Genomic DNA, 18,840 nt, shown 5'->3' with positions numbered 1-18,840 from the left:
AGGCAAAGTGTTGGGTCTGCCTTGGAATGCAGCTGGGGGTGTCCAATTCCTGAGCTGCAGGATCCACACTGGATCCATCCTGGATTTCTGTCTAACTGGATAAAAGAGCTTCCAATTAGCAAATTAATTAAGTTCTCTATGTGTAAGAATCGGGAGCTGTGAAAATTGGGATTTTTCAGCCTGGAAAAAAGAGAAGGGTCCAAGGTGACCAAATTGTGGCCTTCCAGTGCCTAAAGGGGCTCCGGGTGAGCTGGAGAGGGACTGGGACAAGGGACAGAGGGACAGGACACAGGGAATGCCTCCCACTGCCACAGGGCAGGGATGGATGAGAGATTGGGAGCTGGGAATTCCTGGCTGGGAGAGTGGGGAGGGAGTGGGATGGAATTCCAGAGCAGCTGTGGCTGCCCCTGGATCCCTGGCAGTGCCCAAGGCCAGCTTGGATAGGGCTTGGAGCAGCCTGGGACAGTGGGAGGTGGTGGTAGGGATGGGATTTCCATTCCCTTCCCACCCAAACCATCCTGGGCTGAATCATAGAATCACAGGGATTCCCTTTGAACCGAGTTTCAAATGTTAAACATCAGTGTTGCACTCATTTTGTCATTTCCTCTGTGTAACTCAAGAATATTTGGGAATCTGCTGGATTTTTCCCCGTGTGCAGAGAAGGCAGAGGAGGGAAGGGCAGCACAGAGCTTTTTCTGTGCCGATTTTCCCATTTAACATCAGTTCCCCAGGGATTCCCCGGCAGGGGCAGCCCTGGAAGTGCAGAGCTCCTGCCCTGCGCTGGGGAGGAGCGGGGTTTGCTCGGGAGGCGGGCTCAGCCACGGCACACGCTGACACCCAGCGCACCCCGGCCAGGGAGGGCTGCACAGCCCGGGGCTCCGGGAATGAGCTCCGCACTTCCAAACGGCGCCGAATCACAGAATCCTGGAATGGCCGGGTTGGAAGAGACCTTCAAAGACCTTTCAGTCCAGCCCTGAGCAGGGATGGCTTCAATTAGGGCAGCTTATCAGCCTGATTTGGGGTGTTTTGAGAGGTGGGAAATCTCCCCTCTGCCACCCTCATGGGCAAAGAAATCCTTCCTCATATCCTAAATCAATCCTCTCTTTGAATTCTAGAATAACTTTAATTTTTGCTGTATTCTAGAAGTCTTGATTTTGAATAATTAAACTTCCCCACATATTTATCAGAGTCCAGGATTCCTTTTGGAGCCTCTCCCAGCATGGATCCTCCAGCCCTGGAACAGGAATTGCCTCCATCCAGAGAGCACTGCCTCACTTACAGCCCATTTAAATATTAATGCATATTAAAATATTAAAAGGACATGAAGTTTCAAATTAAACCCCAGTCTTTTAGGCTTTTAGTCATGCAGATAAAAGCCAGATAAAATAATCCATTTTCAGGGAGCTTTTTGGGACAGTAATTATGACTTAAGCTTCGTCCATTCTCCGGCTTTAAAATAGAAATACATGGAAATATAAATACGTAAATTTAAATATGTAAACACTGCTCATGCCAGTGAATAAACCCTCAATTGCTTGAAAATCCTACAAGGACCCAATCCTGCAGAGAAACTTGTGGATGCTGGAATTGTTCCAGGCCAGATTGGAGGGTGTTTGGAGCAATTTGGGATAGCGGAAATTGTCCCTGCCCATGACAGAGGATGGAATGAGATGACATTTTCTAACCTAAACCATTTTGGAATTCCATAACTCCATGACAGTGCTCTGCCTCTCAAATTCCAGTTGTATCTGAATTATAATCTGAAATGTGGTATAAAAATAAGATGTAGAAAGTTGCTAATTCCTTTATATGGTCAAATGGATATTTTAATTTTAATTGTGGAATGTAGGAGAAATTCTGAGTCCTGGATGCCTCAACTGAAACAACTTCCATGGGTTTTGGGATTGGGTTGGACTCTGAATAACGTGGTGAGAGTTTGGAACCAGACCATCTTTAAGGTTCTTTCCAACCCAAACCTCTCCAGAATTCCCCACTTCTCCTTCAAAAACATCCTAAATTACCCCAGTGGTGCCTTATACAAACCCTACAGAGATATTTCCATGTGATCCTCATCTAGGCAAGGAAACAAAACACAGGAACCCCCAGCCCCAGTGTTTGGAGCCAGGATCTGGACTGAAATGCTTTGTTCCCTCAGCATCCAGCGAGCATGGCGTGAGCACCTGCAGCGCCAGGACCTGTCCCCATCCCCGGAGCTACGGGACAAGGGCAGCCTGTCCCCAACGTCCCCGACGTCCCCAGCGTCCCCAAGGTGGCCAATGTCCCCAGCGTCACCGGCCTCGGGCAAGATGAGCAGGTCTGTCAGCATGAACACCTTCTCCGACAGCAGCACCCCCGTGAGTCCGGCTGGAATTCCTCCTTCTTCCTTTCCTGGCTTCCTTCCTGGGGTTTGGGATAAGTGGAACTTCAGCTGAGGGGTCACAGGGTTGGTAAAGGGTTAAAAAGGGTTTTAGGTGTCTCAAATCACCTCCAGGCAAAGCCTCTTGTAGGCTGATCAGGATGTGTGACTGTGGGTATCAGACCTGGATTTCAGCAGATTTTGGAGGTGTTCTTGCTGGTAAAAAGGGGCTTCCAAGTGGTTCCATGTCCTGTGTGTTTAGGACAGGTGTTCCCGAAAAACTCCAATTGTGGCGCTTGTCATGCAAAGAAATGTGGTTTCTTGGTTGATTTTTGGTTTTGTTTTGTTGGTTGAATTTTATCAAAAAAGAGACTAAAAGAGGCTAAAAGGGACTTTGAGACGTTGATTTAGGAGATCAAAATTAAATTTGATTTTGGAATAAATATTCCTCCTTGACCAGTGGCTGGAGGCTGCATTTCTCTTTTTAAGGTGACCCTAAATAAACCCCAAATACAGATCCCATTTCTGGAAAACAAACAGCTCTGTGACTGTCTCTGATTTGGGATTTTTTTGGTCAATAAATAAATAAATACAGAGTCTGGAGATGTTGCCTTCAGCTTCCTGAGAGAAGACAAGATTTGAGGGAATTGCAGACTGGAGCTCTTGGAATAATTCAGGAATTCCAGGAGCAGGGACTGCCCTGGTGTGTGGTGCAGGAAATGTCTCCCTGCTCCTGAGGAGGGAAAAGGTTGGTTGGATCCTCACTGCCAGTGGCATTGGATCCTCACCCCCAGGACAGCATTTGGTGGCTTCTGAATCCCTACAAAAATCTGGGAATCACTGTTAGTGGTGTCCTTCAAGCTGAATAAATTTAATTCTGCCTTGAGCTGCAAAGTTTGAGTGATTTTAATCACATGAAGCCCGAGGCACTGATCAAACAGAGCTTTTCCACTCTAAAAACTCTGATCTTGGAATTTTGGGGATAATTTGACTCTTTCCTGTGTTGATCCCAATGTTGATCCAGGCCCAAAGTGAAGCTGTTTCCAGAGGGTTTATTTTGGGAGACGGTGCTTGACAGAATTTAATAAAATATTCCCGAGGGCACTGCTTTATTTTTAGTTGGGAGCTGGAGAGCAGGAAGACAAAGTGGGCTGGAATATTGGGTTAGACACTGATTTTTCATGGATTCAAGGGGTTTGGTTCCTTTAATTAGAGGAATAAATGAGCATATAAATGTTTATCTACCAGTGGAATCTGCTTCCACCAGAGGTCCCTCGTACCCTGCGCAGGGACACTCCCGGCTGCTCCAGAGTTTCTCCAGCACTGATCTCGTTTGGAAAATGACACTTTGGGATGTTTGGGAGCTCAGGAATGGCAGCTGGGAGTTCTGTATTTGTGGGGAGGAAGTGATGGCTCCATCTCTGAGTATCTGTGGGGTACAAGGGGTGCAATGTCAGAGCCTGAGAGATGAGAAGGGAATCAGAGAATTCTTGTTTGGCTGCTGCTTTGTAGCAAAGAAAGGTTTGTGTGTGTGTAGTACAAACAGTCATTTAACTGCTGGAAAAAACCTGCTATTGATCACAGATCACATTGTGGTATGAGGAGCACACAGGATGGAGCTGTGTTGTCTTCACTTGCTTTTGTTTTCCTTTTGTGTGTTAATTTTTGCTAAAAAGAAATTAGAAAACAGACATATAACAGATTTGAAACAATGTTCTTCCTTGTAAATGTTTTACTTTTTGCTGCCATGTAGAAAAGTGTCAAAAGTTTCCTTCCTAGATGGGTTTCTGCTTTTTTCCTCCAAAATCACTGAATGGTTTGGGTTGAAAAGGACCTTCAAGCTCATCCCATCCCACCCCTGCCAGGGCAGGGACACCCTCCCCTGTCCCAGCTGCTCCCAGCCCCAGTGTCCAGCCTGGCCTTGGGCACTGCCAGGGATCCAGGGGCAGCCCCAGCTGCTCTGGGCACCCTGTGCCAGGGCCTGCCCACTCTCCCAGGAAGGAATTCCTTCCCAATCTCCCATCTCAATATCCCCTCCTTCAGCTTGAAGCCATCCCGTTATTCTGTCACTCCAGGTCCCAGTGAAGTCTCTCTCCATCTTCCTTGTATCCCCATTCCGATTCTGGGAGGAGCTCTGAGCTCTGCACAAACTTCCTCTCCTCCAGGCTGACAAACTCCAACTTTCCCAGCCCTTTTCCACAGGGCAAGATCTGCAGTCCCCTGTTCAACATCACGGCCAGTTCTGGGCTTGTTCCAGGAGTTCCATGTCCTTCCTACTGCGGGTGCAGCATTGCAGGGTCTCAGGAAGCATTCCATGTCCAGGGGGATGTGCCAGCCCCGCTCCCACCCGGCCGGCCTGCCCGGGCTGCGGTGGCGGCGCTCGGGCGTTCAGCACCGCGGGCAGCGGCGGGGCCGGGCTCGCTCCGCTCAGCACCGCGGACAGAGGCCGGGTTCTCTCCTCCTCGCCCGGGACTCGGGGCTCGCTGCCCTTCAGTGCGCATCTTACCCCAACCCTGTCACTCCTGACCTCCCATCCCGGCAAAGCACTTTTCTTCCTCTCCTAAAAATCACTGGGATGCCCATGAGAATGGCAGGAACTGATTTTGTAAAATTCCCATTTTTTTGCTTGAGCCAAGTGCTCCAATAGGCAACTTTCTACCAAGAAATGCTTTTTTTTAGAGATGTTACCATACAAAACCTACTTTTCCAAAGAGGAACGGTTATTTCCCCATCCTTTCTCCATTGACTGATGCCAAAGAAAATATTCTATGGGGAAAAGAGCCAGGATGGAACTCCTCTGTCCCAACCCCCAGTTTGTTTGTCCTTGCACCCGTGGGGTACCTTTAAAGCTGGGACTTTCCTCAGTGATTTATTAAGGTTTGGTTCTAAAACAGAACCAGATCTCTCTGCAGCCTTTGTGTGTATTCCTAGATCTCCCAGCAGAATCCCATTTTTCCACTGGTGTCTGTGACATTCCCAGGTGGGTTTTGCACCTGCAGAAGCAATGGGAAGTTGAGGGAGAGGGAAAATCAATGTATGGGAGGCAGTGAAATCCTAACAAGAAGTGGGGTGTTAATATGGGAACGTTCCCTCTTTCCTGTGAGCCTGAATTCCCAAATCCGTGAGCAGCAGAGAGGGAACCATCTGATAAATATTTACAATGTGATTTCTGTATAATGTAAAAATGCAAATCCTTGCTCTTGAGCAGCGTGGATGGAAACATAATTAAAGATGAGGGAGACAAATCCAACTGAGATGAAAAGGCCTTAATTAGAAATCAAATATTTGATGGGTTGGGGAGAAACATTAACGCTGATGTGGCTGTCAGATAACACTTGGAATGAAGGGAACATGGAAAAAATGTTGTTTTCAATCTCTCCCATTGGCTTTGGACAATCTCAGTTCTAAATGTGAGCAGGGAATTCAAAGTCCTGTGGCCTAGCATGGAATTTGTCTTTGAAGTGGGTTTTTTATGGAGAAATAGTTGTTGAGTTTGTGTTTATTTGTGTACATAATCATCCCCAATGATTATCCAAGTTTAAATCCCTTACAAATATTATCCCATGGGATTTGAACTGCTGGGATACAAAAGGACCCTCTTGATGCTTTCTGCTGGTGGAGCAGAACATCAACAATTTCTTCATTTTTATCATGTGTGCACTGAAGGTTGGGTATTGATGTGATTATTGATGTCAAATTGAGTCCTTGTGGTTCAGCGGCAGCAAAATCAAACAGAAATGTTCTTGGCTGATGATAAAACCTCTGATAAGACCTTTCTGATGATGCTTCTGGGGGAATATTCAGCTGCTTGAGACACTTGAGAACAGTTTTTTGAGTTCTGGGGTGGGTTTAGCTCTGTGAAGTTTCACAATGAGGTGGCTCTGGTGGGTATCGATGAGAGGTCTCAAAAATAGTTTTATTTATGTCCCACATCAGGAAATTTGGCTGAATCCTTTATAAATCCTTTCTAAGCTAATTCTATTTACAATATCTCATTTATTCCCACAGCAGGAAAATTCCACTGCCTGCCTTTTAGAAATCCAGGCCCCAAAATGAAAATTATATTAATGAAGACTTTAATGCTTAATTAAGCAGGGGGTGCAGGGCAGATTTGCACCATCCCAGAATGTTCTTGGGGGGTTTCTCTCCAGCCCTGTGACAGCACACTGAAAATCCAGAACTGCCTTTGTCTGAGGAACTTCCAGAGGGCAGGGACAGATTTTCAGAAATCTATTTTCATGGGACCACAAAAAAGGGGAAAATGTAAGAAATTTAAGTAATGGACAATAAAGTCATGATTAGACCAGGAGGAATTAGATGTATAAAATATATTTAATAGAAACTTACTGGGATGGAGGGAAAATCCAATGGAAATTGCCCCATACTGAGCCATTAAATTATTTTAGTGGCTCTATCACCACTGAAATGTGGCAGCAGCACTTTAATGGGGTCTATTACAGAACAGTGGATCTTTCCAAATATATCCAGATTATCTCCTTCCAAAGGGCAGAGTATTGATTTCTGCTCATAAAATGAATTTTCAGAGTAAATACACCAGAAAAGTACATTTTTGTGGGAATAAATATGATTTGAGCTATTTTACTGCTTGGAATTTAGGCAAATAATACTCATTATTCTGGCTTTTGGGAGATTCTGTCTCTGTTTCAATAACTCCATTTTTTGAGGCAATTTTCCACATGTGAAATTACTTCTTAGGGTCAGCTAAAGGTCATTAGAAGACATAAATGACAATTTAGGGAAGCATTTTAGGAAAAAGCCGTGTTTTCTTTGGGAATGTTTTCAAGGGAGTGAAAATTTCCAGGGAGTGAAATCTGGGGGTAAAAAAAGCCATTTTAATTTTAACAAAGAACCCAAAGTGAGCAGCAGGGAGGTGCCCTGGTGGTGGTGGTTCTCATCCCACCTGCTCTGCCCATCCTGGAGCTGAGCCCAGTCATGGGTGATGCTTTTGGGAGGAAGGTTGGGCAGCTTTGCTTCTCAACAAGCACCTCCCTAAACCCAGTTTTAATGGACATTCACACCTTGGAGTTATTCAGGATTTCAACAAAACCTGATTAAATCCTGTCTTAATGGAGATTTCCAAGCTGGAGTTATTCAGGATTTCAACAAAACCTGATTAAATCCTGTCTTAATGGAGATTTCCAAGCTGGAGTTATTCAGGTCTCCAGATTTTCTCCCAAACCCATCTCTCATACCAATAATGTTTGGCAAAGCCACCCTTCAGCAAAGGTCTTTAAGAGATCTAAGTCCAGCAGTGGACTTTGAGTTTATTCTGGATTATTCATTATTTCCATGATTTGTTTGATTGCATCACTTGGTTCTCCCTGTTTTAGCTTCTGCTGCTCTTTCTCCCTTTCCTATAAAGTGTCAGCCTTTATGAACCCCAAAACTCCCCAAAGTTCCTCTTTCCAACCATGTAACAGTGAATTTTGCAGGGTTTCCTGTTTCCCAGGCTCTTCTTTCCAGTAAGATTTTGTTCAGCAGTGCCAGGATCACCTCAGACCCCACTTGTGTCCTTACTCCTTGGACTGTGCTTTAAACTTTCCTTCACTGGTGACTTCTGAAATTTTGACCTTATTTTGCCCTTCTTTGCTGACACTGAATTAAATATTTTTCCTCCCATTGGCCAGGGCAGGAAAATGCTGGGAGCTGAGCAGTTCCCACCTGGGAACACCAGGGCCAGAGGTGAACTGTGGAATATTCCTGTGGTTTATTACGTTGGACATTTTCCTGCTGTTCTGATAACGCATTCCCCACACCCTGTGTACACATTATTTGAAAATTTAGGAGCTCTTGTTTTTCCAACTAAACCCTCGTTTCCAGTAGCTAATTAAGGCATTGTTTAATTGCATTAATTCCTCTCACTCCGAGCCTGAACGTGGAGCTTGGAAAGCGCTGCTCCAATCGCGTCAGCAGCCAGGCTTTGGCTTCTCCAAGGTGTTTAAAATTCCATCGCTGTTCCAATAAACCTCAGCCAGTGGATTATTTCTCATGGACAGACAGTCCGTCCTTCTCCTGGGGGTTTTATGGACAGAGTGTGTAAAATGATAACACAATGAATGGGCCACTTGCCATCCTCTATCAGCTGCTTAAATCAGCTGCTCCAGACAGTAATTCAATACAGGAGAAGCTGTTCCAAATGGATTTTTCAGGTACAAGGCACAACAAGGAATTTCAGGAGAATTTCTTGATCCATTGGCACTGAGATAGCTTTAAAGACATTTATGGGCCTTCAATAAAGATGCTTTCAAACCATCTTCAGAATAATAAAATCGCTTTGGTGCTCTGAGGAGCTCAGAAGAAAATCAAATTATTGTTAGATTTGATTATGTCAGTGTCCAGAAATCCCAGATATTGGATAAAATCCTCTGAGAAGCAAAAGGAGAATCTCATTCAAGGAGGGAAAGGAAGAGATGGTTTTGCATGCAGGAATTTAATATTCCCCAGTAATTTTATTTTTATGTAAATTATGTAAATTAGATGAAGATGTCATAATATTTCCCATGCTGAATTCATGCTATTTATGAACACTGCAGTGCCTGTTTCCCCCTCTCCTGTAAAAACCTGCTGTGCTTCCCAGATGCCAGGGATTTATCTTGTCTCCTGTGTTTAATTTTGCAAAATTGGGATGCAAACTTAAATATGAAATCTTGAAGCCAAATTTCAGGAGCAGATTTCCTACCTCGAAGGAAATGGAAAGGGAATATGGAGGTGCCATGGAGAATTCAGTATTTTTAGTCCAGAGCTGTGGTTTTTGGGATGTAGAGAAATTAAAATAGGCTGCCCAGACAAGTGGTGGATTCATGGATTCACCATCCCTGGAAGTGTTTCAAAAATGTGTGAATGTGGCACTTGAGGACATTATTTAGTGGTGAATGTGGGTTGATCCTGTGAGTATTCTCCAACTTTAAAGACTCTGTGATTCCATGAAATTCTGGCCTTGGTGTCCTTCCCAAGACTGGGAATCCTGCTGTGGCTTCCTGCCCACTTGGGGCCCATTTTGATGTTTCTCTTCCTGGCCAAATATTTCCTAGATTTTCTTCCAAAATCATTCTAAATTTGCTTTTTGATGGGAGCTCCATGGGTGGCTGTAGGGCAGGGCTAGACCTTTGTCTGTCCATTCCCATTTCTGGGGGAAAAAAGCCCCAAACCATTGACTGAGCCCTGAATCTCCTCTAGGACATCACTGAGGCTCAGAGGAGCTTGGAATTTGCACGACCAAATCCCAGTCTGGCTTTTCCATGTCACAGTTCCCATTCCATGCCTTTAATCCTGATACACTTTGTTAAGGCTATCTGCAGGAACTCCTTCATTCCCTTTGAATGGAACAGATCCTTTGCTGCTCCTTGCCCCAAAAGAAAAGGAATTGGACAACTTTGTGCCTGGATTGTCACCTTTTCCCCTAAGGATTCTTGCTCCCTCTTGGAGAAATCTTTGGGAGGGCACTGATTCCCTGCAAACCTGAGCCTGACTCATCACATCATCAGAAATCCCCAAACCCTCAAGGCTGTAAAAATATCCCAGAGTTCCTTAACTCGTTTTCCAGGAAGAGTTTAATGATCCAGAAAATTAAGAATATTCACTTTTTTTTTTCCCAGCAAGGAGATATTTTAATTCCAAATGTTCCCACCTAATTTCCCTCGGAGCATAAACTCAGACCTTCCGTGGCAATGTCCTTTCAGCTGTCCTTGTTTTGGGGATTTATCTTCTCCATGCTTTCATTTTAAACCCTGCTCTTTGACACAAGAAAAGAATTATTTCATTTATTAAAGGCTGTGCCCACCATGAGATAATCATGGCAAAGAAATGAGAGGCTGTCACTGACTCCTCTTTCCATGGCAAAGGAATTGCAGAGCTCCTGGCTGTCAATGGATGCATTTTCCAGCAGCACTGAAGGGCTTTATTTGCCTTTTTACAGCACCACTGTCCTTTGTTTCCAGCCTTTGCCACACAGTGGAACTTTGTCTGCTGGAAGGGTTGATGCCAATGGTAGAAAAGGTCCTAAAAACTCATGGAATTTCTTTTGGGACACATGAGCCTCAGTAACGGATGTTTTATTACAGCAAGAGGAGCATAAAGAGAGGGAATGTTGGAGAAGGGTCTTGCTTAGAGTGTGACAGAACAAATCAGGTCGGGCCAGGTTTAATTCAAGTAAATCTGGTTTTACTCCCAAACTAGGGCACTTCCAAGAGGGATTTTTTTTTTTAATGTGTAAATATAAACTTTAATTAAATCAATTTTTTGAAAAAGTTGAAGTCATTTTTAATATAACCTCATGTTGGGGTTTTCCCACTTAATTAGGGCTGAACAGGAACTTGAGTATGAGATTGGTTGATGGTGTGTTTTCCCTTTAACAGTTCATTTTAGTGTCTTCTCCATGGAGCAGCCAAAGCAGTGGGAATGAGCTGTGTTTGTAATTCCAACACTGGTCTGGCTGCAGGGCTGGACACTCTGGATTGATCCATGTCAGAAACTTGGATGCCTAAAAGTGAACTCCCAATGCCTTGGAGTTTTTGCTCCTCCTGTGTTTTCCTGGAATTCCAAGATGATTTGGGTGGGAAGGGACCTTAAATGCCATCCCACCCCATGCTGTGGGGAGGGACACCTCCCACTGTCCCAGGGTGCTCCCAGCCCTGTGCAGGCTGCCCTTGGACATTCCCAGGGATGGGGAAGTTGTCCCAAAATGTTGTTGATTTCCTTGGTTAAATCAGTGCTGGAGATCCAATTGAATTCCAGTGGAATTCAATTTAAAACATGGAAATTACCTGAGGTTTTGGGAATTCACCTTGATGTAAATGGGAAACATAGCTGTATCTTAATATAAATGTTTCCATATATAAAGTAATTTATAATTGCATGATCCAGATGTTTTCCTGTTCCACAAAACCTGGATGGACATGTGCAAAACACAAATATCCAGTATCCATCTGCATTCCAACTCCTGGATCCCTTGGCACAGGGATGCTGTGGCATCAGTCCCTAAAGGAGTCTCTCCCTGCCTCCACAATTTGGGGATTTATCAGAGCAGCCTGACTTTTCCACTGACTGATAACTCAACTTCCTCCCCCTCAGCACCTCCTTTAAATGGTGGGAAAGCTTTGCTTGGTCATTAGGACAAAGAATCCAGGATTGGAAATTGTTGCTTATTAAATATTTCTAAAGAAAAAAGCTGGATTTTAAAATGTAGATGGTTTGGGAGATCAGCAGATGGAGAAGGAGCAGAGAACCTCTCCTGATCACAGCCGAGACGCCTGGAAAAATGTTTCCACAGTGACACTAAAATCTTAATAACCTGTCAAAGGCTCTGCTCAGCAGAGGTTTGGGATGAAAAATAGCTCCAAGATTTCCAGCTGAACAATGCTGGGTTCATTAAGTATCCATCAAAACACAAAGTGAAAGTTAATTTACCTCAAGTCTTGCTCCTGAGCAAAGCCAGGGCCTACTTTTTTATTTTCCAGGAGAAAATTGGGCATTTCAGTCAAGGCTTTCTGAGACCCCAAATTTGTGAGGAGCAAAATCCCAGTGGGGAAAGATTGGGAGTGATCAAGTACTTGAAGGTGCTGTTAAATCTCAAATAATTGTTACCTCAACAAAAGAACTGGGGGAAAAAAAAAAAAAGTAAAACCAGAGCCTAATTAACCTGACATATTAATTACACCCTTGGGGAAATGTGGACAATTGGATCAGGAAAAACTGAATTTGTTTTGGACAATCTGATCAGGAGAAATTGAAATTTCCTGCTATTCAGGAGAGCCTGGACACCCAAATTGTTCAATTTTGGGTGGCCTTCAAAAAACCAGACAAAGAGGAGCTGCCCAAGCCATTTTCTCCCAAAATATGAAATCCATACTTTTCCTCTGATAGATGCTGTCCCAAACTTTGCATTTTTCCCCACCACTGCAGGTTGCTGTTGCTTTACTTTGGGGGAGCTGACATGGTTACAGAAACAGTTTTGGGGTTTTTACATAGGTGTTTTTTTTAGCTTTGTTTAAAACAGTGGAAGGAAAGGGGAATTTGAGTTCTGCCTTCCACACAACCCATCCTATCTTTAAGGGCAGAACTGGTTTTCGAGACAGGCAGGACGATATTTCCTCCTGCTTTAAAGGCCTGTGAGTTATCCAGAGTTTTCTGGGGAGCCATGTCAACATAAGGAATGTGGGGACACCCTTTAAGGAGTTTCTTGGAGCTGTTATGCATTTAAATTGTCCCATTAGGGGGCCATGCTCCCCTGGCTGCCAATACAGATCAGTCTCAGGAGAGCTACTCAGGCTCTTCCAGGAATTATTCCTGCTATTTCCCACTTTAAATGGGTTGCTTATTTTAGGAAAACAATGATTTTCTCCAAATGAGGCAGCCTGAAGTTTAACCTTTGTGGGCAGATGTTTATTTGCTGTGATGTTCTTATCTCTTATCACAGATTTATTCAATAAATAAGTTTATAACAACCTGATCAGGCCCTGCATGGATCCAGATTCCTGCATTCCTTCTCAATTCCTCCATTCCCTGCTCCTTCCAAACCAACAGGAATCCCAAAGAGACTAAAGTTAAAAACCAGAGGTGGGGACACAATTCCCTGCAGTGGCTTTTGTCCATAGTGAATAACAAAAGCTAAAATAGAAATCTTAATAAATACCTGTAATACTCAGCTCTGCTTCACTTCTAAAGGAATGACAGAATTTAAATAGAAAATTGAATATTTAAATAAATATGAATACCTGGGTCAACTTTCTTTTTTAAAAATATAAACAACAATCGGTTGATAAACCTATTTTAACCTATTTTTAAATAAACCTACAAAAAAAAGTGGGGGGGAGGGAAGAGTGAAAATATTTATATGAAGGGTTAAGACATTTCCATTGGCATTTACCTTTAATTTTCAGATTAATTTTCTTCCCAGGGTTGTGATTTCACTGGGATGGAAGTTGGGTGTTAAATCAGGATCTTCCTTTCAATCCTTCCCCCTTCAATTATCCAGCAGTTGTCTGCCAGGGAGCTGATGGAATTAATGAGGGATTATTACAATATTCTAGATTTGAGACATTAGACAACAAGCCCACCCTCTGCCCCCAGGAGATTTGACTTTTATTAACAATTCCTAGAAAGATTGACACTGAGAAGCTGCAAATCCAGCTGCAAATCCTCTTCCCAGGAACAGTATCAAGGAAAAAGTGTGGAACTCAAATAAATTTATTTTCCCACCAATCTGCCAGATCTCATTTGAAAAGTTCCTGTGCCTCTCACTATTTTGGCTGACAGGAGTTGCAGAAATGGAAACCAGCAAAGAAAATTGGGATTTTTTTTCCCTCTCCAGTGATAGAAAGTCATTCAGCAATGCTGCTCTGAAAAGTTCTTCATTCTTCATTAAATTCTCTGCTGCTGCCACTTCATAGTTTGGGATGCAGGAGCTCCTGGCCAGAGTTTGTGCTGCCATTGGATTTTTTACTCTGTTTCCTGGGAGGGGAATTTACCCTGGTGCTGTTGTTCCTGGGCTGGGAGTAGTGGGATGAGAGGAGCCTTGAAATCCTTGATTTTTATTGATCACAACCCAGCTGTGTCCAGGTGTGGGACTGGAGCACCCTCGAGGGGTCCATGGGTACATTTATTCCTGTGACCAGGGCTTAGCAATGTTTTTGTGGTGGAAAATAAAACAGAGTTTAAAAAAAGGTTAAATATTAAAAAGAAAATACAAAACAATTACATTTTTACAAATTTAAATAACTCTTTCAAAAACTAAAATTTAAAAAATTCAAATTAAAAAAAATAAAAATAATTTAGGAATTTAAAAAGTGTCACCCCAGTTAAGAACTTTTGGGAGCAATTTGCAGTTTTAATGCTGAGGGTTGGCCTCAGATCAAAGCTGGGGGGGGTCTTACTGGTTCTGGTCTCCACCAATTTCACTCAGCCCTTCAATTCCCTGACCTGAAATGCAGAAAATGACACAAAGGAATTATTGGTGCTAAAAATCCTCATTTTCAAAGCCAGGAATTGCTTCTTCCCAGCTGCATTCGTCCTTAGGGAGCAGAATTTGGGACCAGAGCTGCCCCTGTGGCACAGAGCAAAGGGCATTTGGGGTGCAGCTGTGAGACCCTGCAGGAAATCCTGCAGGAAATGTGCTTTGGAGATGGTTTCTGAGGGGTGATTTATTTTCCACACCAGTTCCTGCTTTGGGAATGGCTCCAGGCACCAGCGGTCCCTGAGCAAATCCCGGTGCTGTTTTTCCTCCTGCCCCTGGGAAAATCCCAGCTGGGGTGGATTCCAAACCTTCCCTTTGCTCCAGGGTTCAGCTCCATCATTCCCATCCCACCCATCCATAAAACTGCCCTCCAGAAGTGAAGAGTTCTCCCCAGTCCATGAATAAATCCCCACTTTTGCTGTGTCACCGCTGCCCAGTGATGTCACCACAAAAATGCAAATTAACTCCTGGAATTAAAGCTGACTCCGCTTTTCTGAGCTCACCTGAGCCCTCCCAAACCAAATTTGTCCCTTTGCCGGAGCCCAAAATCCCAGTGCTGTCCCAGCCGGAATTTGCATTTCCAGGAGGGATTTCTTTTGTCTCCCAGCCTGATTTTGTTGTCCTCGCTGATAATCTCTTGATTAGCCTCCCATCAGCACTAATCACTTGTTTCCTCCTGATCAGGGAGCCTGAGAAATAAATACGGGATGGGGAATAAATTAGGAGCAGGAGGTTGGGAAAAACCCACGCTCATTCCAGAGGCACGAGGAAAGAACAGCCCTGTGGCTCCGGGAATCAATCAGTTATTGAGGGCTGATTTCAACCACCTCATGGATTTAAACGGAGATAAAATCCCACTTTTGGTGTCAAATAGGGATTGAAATGCGTGCTGAAAGGCTGGGATTGCAGGAGAGGGATTGCTGGGCTCTCCACATGCCCTGTGCTCCTGTGCTCCCAATCCTCTCCAAAACAGGGAGAGCCTGGAGCTCTTCCTAAGCCATCACTCCGTGATATCCCAGGCTCAGGAACCTGGAGCAGGAGGGTGGGGATACCCAGTGCTCATTCCAGAGCCACCAGGAGAGGAACATCCCTGTGCCTCCAGGAGTAAATTAATTACCAAGAGCTGATTTCAGCCACCTCATGGAGATCAATGGATGTAAAATCCCATTTTTAATGTAAAATAGGGATTGAAACGTGTCCCGAAATGCTGGGATTGCAGGACAGGGATTGCTGGGCTCTCCACATTCCCTCCTCTCCTGCCTGAGCCACTCATCCCCATCCCTCCCTCCCTGGAACATTAGGAAAGTAAAGAAAGCTGAATAAATGAAAAGCCCTGTGAATTATTTATCCCTCTGGAGCAGCTCTTCCCAGCTTTTCCAGAGCCCTCCCTCCCCCTCTGCAGCTCAGCTCTGCTTTAGGTTTATTTTAAATCATCCAAGGTTTCGTTCCAATTTGAATTCTCCCCTGCTAATTAATAATTAATGGCCTCACTTGCACTGGAATCTCTTTTTTCCAAGCAGGGATTCAGGGAAAGGGAAGGAGGCTGATCCTGCCCTGCTCAGGCCCCACCACTGCCCAGGTGGGAAATAAATTCAGTTTTTAACCTAAAGTTGTAATTTTTTAACTTCTTGGTGTATTTTTTCCCTTTTTGCTGTACTTTCCCAACTTTTGAGTGCATATTTTTCCCCTTTCTGCTGTATTTTTCATGTCACTGTGCTCCTATGTGGACCTTTTCCAGGCATTTTTTCCTGTCTGCTCAATTTCTTCCCTTTAATCTCATTTTCTGGGGGCTTTTTCCTCCAATTTTTGCCTTCTGTGCCACCACCCCCACTGATTTTTTTTGTTTTTTTTTTTCTTTTTTTAAATAATTTTCACCTCATTTTTTGCACTTTCCTCCATTCTCTCTGGGTGTTTTTCACTCCAGCTTTGCTCAGGAGGTTTTCTCCCAATCTGCCCCTGCTGGAGGTATTTTACAGCCAAAATATCTTGATGATCTTTCCATATTTCTGACAGCAGATGGACCTAGAATTCCAAATTCTGGGATTTGTTCCCTTTTTTTCTGGGATTTATTTTCCTTGTTTTTGTTTGAGCTGGTCATAGTTTAATCCTTGAAAATGAAAAATTGTCTCTTGAACATTCCTCACCTTTTTTTCTTTAAACCTTGAAGGAATTTTTTGCCTTGTGGCTCTTCCTGGGAGGAATCCCCTGAGGATTAACACATAGCTGAGGACCTGCAATGGGAAAAAAAGGATGGAAAATAAATGTTTTTATTTTAATAATTTTTTTTCCGGGGGGAGACTTGCAGGGAGTACTTTGTGTCCATTTTCCAGCCGTGCTGATCCATGAAAAAATTACAATTTACCTAAAGAAAAGCTCAAGGAGGGCACTGAGGACACCTCTCCTGGGATTCTCCTCTTCCAAGTGTCAGCCTGGATTTCCTGTCAGGATGCAGAACATCCCAACAGCTGCTGCTGGAACCTTCACAGCTCCTTTTAGTCTGTTAAGAAAGGGGATTTTAAAAGTCAGGTCAGGTTATTTAAGGGAATAACCTCTGATGGGGGTGAGATTTCCAAGCTTCATTATGGAAAAGTGAATTATGAGAAATTGGAGTTTAAAAGGCAGAATGGAACTAAGGCTTGGAAGGGCTGGAATATTGGTCTGGGATTGCTTTTGTGGTTTGCCTCAGAAAAAGGGGGAATTTCTCCTGCCTTTTCCCACCATCCATAGAGCCTGTGGAAAGGAGAAGTTCATGGGCAGATTTCAAGGATTGGTGCTTGGAAATGAATCCCCATTTTTGAGTTCCCTGCAATTTTCTTGCTGCTAAAAACATTCCCATTTTCTTGAATGATCTCTACATTTCTGTGACAATGAAATGTAAAACCTCCCACTATCCCAGGGTGCTCCAACCCGGCCTTGGACACTTCCAGGCATGGGGCATCCTCTGGAAAATCCACTCCAGCCTCACAGGAGAAATTCCCTCCCAATGTCCCATCCACCCCTCTGTCCTTGTGAAGCCATTCCCCTTTCCCTGTCCTTTTCCAAGGCATGTGTTCACAGGGTGGGAATGGCAAGAGGAAGGAGGAATCAGGGATGTGTTTGTTTGTGCTCCAATCTCATAAGGAATTAGCAGAAACCCATTAGGGAAAACTCTAATCCTGTATTGGAATGGGGGGATTAAGGGACCCAAGTAACTGTCCATGCCTGGAGTTTAGCATATCATGAACAGTTAATTCATTAATTAATTCTGAGAGAGTCGGGGACAAACCAGTCCTGGCTAAAGGGGGGAAGATCTGAGAGAAGAGAAGCAGACCTGTATGGACAGAACACAAGGTCCTGCTCCCACAGCCCCCTTTAATCCCCTTGTGAGGAGCCAATTCACTTCTATTTTGGATTTTTCCAGCCCTGGCTGTCACAGGCCTGTGGGGAAGGGGCTGCACAGGTGAGGAGGAGATGGAGGAAGGCCGTGTCTGTGGGGACACTGTGCCTGGCAGCCCGCTCATGTCCTACGGGGACAGACAGCAGCAGGGGACACCAGGGACACTGTCCCTGCAGGGACAGCAGCGGGGGACACCGGGGACACTGTCCCTGCAGGGACAGCAGCGGGGGACACCCGGGACACTGTCCCTGCAAGGACAGCAGCGGGGGACACCCAGGACACCGTCCCTGCAGGGACAGCAGCGGGGGACACCGGGGACACTGTCCCTGCAGGGACAGCAGCAGGGTACACCAGGGACACTGTCCCTGCAGGGATAGCAGCGGGGGACACCAGGGACACTGTCCCTGCAGGGACAGCAGCGGGGGACACCCGGGACACTGTCCCTGCAAGGACAGCAGCGGGGGACATCGGGGACACTGTCCCTGCAGGGACAGCAGCGGGGGACATCGGGGACACTGTCCCTTTAGGGACATTGTCACCACATGGGAAAGGTCTCTACCAGAGCTTCGCTGCCGGCTTTGGGAGGAGTCGGGGCAGAAAAGTACAAACCGTGGGGGCTTTTCCAGCTGGCTTTTTCAAGGCGGGCTTTTGCGTCTTGTGCCTTTTGCTTTTCGGTTCTGGGGCTTTTGGAGCTTATGCTTTTGTCTTTTTGGGGAGTTTGAGTGTTACACTTTTTGCCCTGGCCCTGGCCCATGCTTTGTCCCTTCTACCCCGGGCCCAGCCCGTTTTGTCCCTTTTACCCCAAGCCCAACCCGTGGTTTTTCCCTTTTGCCCCGGCCTGTGTTTTGTCCCTTTTACCCTGGCCCCGGCCCGTGTTTTGACCCTTTTCCCCGGCCTGCCTTTGAGCTCTTCGTCCCTCACAGCCTCCCCGGCTGTCCCGGCTCTCCCTCATGGCCCTCCCGGCTCTCCCTCATGGCTGTCCCGGCCCTCCCTCAGGCTGTCCCGGCTCTCCCTCATGGCTGTCCCGGCTCTCCCTCACGGCCCTCCCGGCTCTCCCTCATGGCTGTCCCGGCCCTCCCTCAGGCTGTCCCGGCTCTCCCTCAGGCTGTCCCGGCTCTCCCTCATGGCTGTCCCGGC

Source organism: Fringilla coelebs (assembly GCF_963513975.1).
Source record: "Fringilla coelebs genome assembly, chromosome: 10".
Taxonomy (NCBI): domain Eukaryota; kingdom Metazoa; phylum Chordata; class Aves; order Passeriformes; family Fringillidae; genus Fringilla; species Fringilla coelebs.
This window is presented reverse-complemented; position numbering follows the sequence as displayed.